A 4,707-nucleotide genomic window follows, 5' to 3' on the forward strand; every position below is an offset into this window, starting at 1 on the left:
AATCAGTCGCCTATTACAACCAAACTTGTAGTCATATTAGACATGTTTTCAAAGTCAAACAGATTTATTTTAGATAGAAGCTCATCTGCAAACACTTCAGAGATCTGCAGAAAGTGGTATTTAAGATGTTTTAATAACAGGCTCTTTTATTATTATAGTGAGACATGTCAGCTTCTGGCAGCACCAATTGACTTCAGAGAAGATGATGGACATTGAAGAAATTCCATATGAAGTTTATTTTTTCTTCATGGCAAAAGTAAACAATGAACAAGAAAGTGACCTTGCCTTAACTTCTGACAGTATGTTGTCCTAACTGGACAAGCAGGACACAAAAGAATGGACTTCTGATCTTTGCCAAGTAAAGGTAGGACAGACTTTCAGAATATCCTCCTTCTCCAAAATGTCTGTCAGATATGTTAAGCCTCTAGGCTGAAGATTAATTCCCCAACAAAGAAGAAGAACCTTGGGTGACTTTTCAGGCAGCCAGCTGTTCCTCTCATTTCTTACATTTTTTGGAAGTCACTTGCTTGCATTTCTACTTTCTCCGGTAATATTATTTCTTGGGTCTCTGATGAAGGTGAAGATTTTATATTTAAAGTTATTGTCTTCCCTGTTACCAGATTTAGAAAGGAAATTCATTAAAGAGTTGTAAAGTGTATAAGATTGAGAGAAATAAAAAGATAGCTTTGGGTTGGTAATATAAGTTAGAATAGATGGTGAATTAGGTATAAACTTTTGTACTCACAAGATAGGATAGATAAGGAGAATTTTCTCTGAATTTGTTAATTACTAATGGACTAGACACTGTTGATGTATTGAGTGTCTCTCTATATATATTCTATATAGTTATTGTTCTATATTGTATATAGTTTTTCTTATTTTAGCTATAACCTTTTTACTTTAGATAAAAAGGGGAAATGTGGTGATATCTTGTTTGTACTATAATAAATAAAGCTTTCTAGCAAGTAGTTAACCATAAAGGTCTGAAGGTCTGTATAGACAGACAGGTGTAGAGATGAATATAAGGCAGGGGGAAACAGGAGCTCAGCCCTTTTTAGCTGAGCAGTTGACAAAGTTAGGGGTGTATGTGGCTTGCTCCTTTGTCTCTCTGATCTTTCAGCACTTACGCTGATATCTACCTCTGGGTTTTTATTATTGAGATCAATTAGAATCTGTGTTACGGACAGCCTATACAGGGAGCTAAAAATTAAGACCTACCTTCTCCACAAACCTTCAAATCCCATTATGGAGAAGGAAGCAATATACTCGTTCCCATGATACTACAGGTGATAAAATTTCATCCTTTCCCAGGCCTATTACGTGCTTTCAAGTATCTTGTTATCCTGACAGCTGTTTTAAAGGACAGCATGCTTAATATGACCCACATGACAATAAATATTCCTTAACATTGACAAATAAGTCTATATCAAAATAGAAAATATCAAGATCTCTACTGAGAATAAAAGATTGAAAGAAGAACCCTGATGATTTGGTTATAGAGAGGGAACCATTTTTATGACAAAACCTTCCCGTCTCTGCTTTTTCCGTTGCTTGACTTTGCATTCTCCATTTTTCTTCTGTTCAGTTGATGCTCTGAAACACAGTCAGGCCTGAAAAGTTGTCTGCGCCCATGCTCTTGCTTTCCCCAACTGACTCTTAGCTGTGATATAACTGCTACTGATTACGGTCTTCATACCCGTGCTTGATGTCTTTGAAACCTCATTTTCTGCCCTCTCCTTTTGCTGACACAATAATTGACAGTTAGGAAGAATCGCAGAAAGCTTGACGGAGTGTAGCTTATGCATTAACTGTAGCATGATGAATAGTAAAATGGGAAGCCATCTGTGATGATTTTCAGCGACACTGAGACCTAAGTGCTTCAACTTGACTTCCCAGACATCTTTCACTAGACCCCCTTGGGTCCTGATGCCACCTTTAAGTGCTACCAATAAACACTTGATGAAACTAATCATTATGGAGTGACCTGAGAATGAAAGAAAATGCGATTGCTTCTCAAAGATGTAGACATGTGACACTTCTATAGGGCATAGTAAGCAACAACTTAACAGATGAGACTGGATGAGGCAGGGTAGCTGGGGGTTATCTGGCAACAATTGCCTTTTCTTTCCTCTTGATGTTTCTTTTCTTTAATATTATGGATGCTTATGAGTGAGAAGGATTCTTAGACTTTCTGTACTAACTGGGAAACAAGCACTATGGAATACTTTTCTCACATCATTTCCCCTTTCGCAGTACTGAATGAGAACTTTAGCCTTACTTCCATCTCCTATTAATGATATAATGAATAAATACATAACTTGTCTCTCCCTCCCAAACTGGATTGACTCCAGTTTTAATGATGAGCTCATAACCATTTCTAGTGCTTTCCACAAACTAAGAAAGGTATTTAAATTAGTTTAAACCTTCTAAATCTTTTCCATTTTCCCTTCCAAATAGAAACTGAGGGGCACTATTACATTCAGGTGACCTCTTTCTGAAAACGCACTCATCTATAATGAGCACCTTAGCCCCCCTCCAATGTAAGCAGACTGATTAGGTAAAATGTATTTTTTTGATCAAAAACTCTCTAAGCAGGATACTGGTAAACTTCATGAATTATACATCAAAACACATACACAAAAAACACTGTGTTAGTTGAAAAGAAATTGTACTGTTTCTACTACCCACTTTCTAGTCATATACAGTCACACGTCTATCATATCATACATAAATGTACCCAGTTAGAAATCAGAATTTTCAGGTGTCAGAGTGAAATAAGAGTATAGAGATAATTTAGTATAACTACCTCCTTTTGTAAAGGATAAAACTAATACCCAGAGAGAGGACTTTATAAAGGTCACTCAGGTAGCTGGGAATAGACATGAACTAAAGTGGTGAACATGTTTATGATGTCCTGTGTCAGAAAAAACAAGCACCCGTTCACCCAAGAACATAAACGTGTATTGATCAATCCTCTAAGTGAGGAAACACCAAGCTTTTCAAAGCCAAAACGACCCCATTCATCATTTCTGAATGTTCCTGTTCTTTCCTGCACGGCTTTGCTGCTTGTCAATTCCCAGGACACTTTCCTTCTCCTGCTTCTGAACAGTCCTCATGATTGAGCAATTCCTAAGTGCATTTGCTATGACGTATGCAAAGGCAGCCACTCAGAGAAAAGGTCAGTGTTAGTGTTTGTTGTTTCCAAATATGTCTCTTAAAAAAACCAAACATTGCTATACTGAATCCAAATTACCTAAAGACTTACAGAACTCCTCTCAGAAAGTTCCAGGCTCCTGAAGAAATTATAAATCCAATGAAACTTGTGATGTGATTTACCAAACTAAAAAGGCTACACAAAAGGGTCATGAATAGACACTATTTTCTAATGACCTAGGAAATTGTGTTGACAGGTCTGTCTGCAAGTGCAGCGAGGACTTTTGATTCATCAGTCGTTCTACCCAGCCGATTCTGGAATGCCTCAGAAATTTGTGCAGGTTTGGGACACGCTTGTCAGTCATTTGAAATAGGGAATCAGAGTTCAGAAGAGCTCAGGACAAAAAGGGGGTATCCTGAAAAATAAAGAAATTATTTGATGTTTTGTTTTTCTATTTGGCATATGTGTGTGTTCATTTCGGTGTGTGAGTGGGTATGTGTATGTGCAGATGCACATGTAAACATAGGTACATGAGCATGAAGGCCAGACAATTCTAGGTGTCATTCCTTAGATACTGTCTACCTTTTTAAATGACATTTTTTATTGTTTTCTTTAGATGGTATCACTCTCTGGTGTGTGACTCTGCACATAAACTAAATTGGCTGACCACAGAAGCCCTTGGAACCACCTGTGTGTGCCACCCGTCCTATGCTTGCAAGAGAGTACTTAACCAACTAATATGTCCCAGCCACATATTTTTATTTTAATTTTTGCATTTCTTTATTTTGGCTTTATTTCTTTGTTGTTTTGAGACAGGGTATTTCTTTTTCATTTATTGATTTTATTGAGCTATGCATTTTTATCTCCTCCCCTTCCTGCCTTTCCCCTCCCCTTCATCGTTCTACCATGGTCCACATGCTCCCTATTTACTCAGGAGATCTTGTCTTTTTCTACTTTGCAGGTAGATTTGATGCATATATGTCTCTCTTAGGGTCCTCATTATTGTCTCGATTCTCTAGGATTGTGATTTCTAGGCTGATTTTCTTTGCTTTATGTTTAAAAACCACTTATGTGAGTACATATTATAATTGTCTTTCTGTGTCTGTGTTACCTCACTCAAAATAATGTTTTCTAGCTTCAACCATTTGCCTACAAAATTCAAGATGTCGTTATTTTTTTCAGCTGTGCAGTACTCCATTGTGTAAATGTACCACATTTTCCTTATCCATTCTTCGGTTCAGGGGCTTTTAGGTTGTTTCTAGGTTCTGGCTATGACAAACAAAACTGCTATGAATATAGTTGAGAACATACCCTTGGGGTTTGATTGAGAATCCTTTGGATATATACCTAAAAAAGTGGTATTGCTGGGTCTCGAGGAAGGTTGTTTCCTAATTTCCTGAAAAATCGCCACACTGACATCCAAAGGGATTGCACCAGTTTGCATCCCCACCAACAATGCAGAAGTGTTCCCTTTACCCTACAACCTCTCCAGCATAAGTTGTCATCACTGTTTTTGATCTTGGCCATTCTTACAGGTGTTGGATGAAATCTCA

The sequence above is a fragment of the Myodes glareolus genome, chromosome X (genome assembly GCF_982192425.1).
Source record: "Myodes glareolus chromosome X, mMyoGla1.1, whole genome shotgun sequence".
NCBI lineage: Eukaryota > Metazoa > Chordata > Mammalia > Rodentia > Cricetidae > Myodes > Myodes glareolus.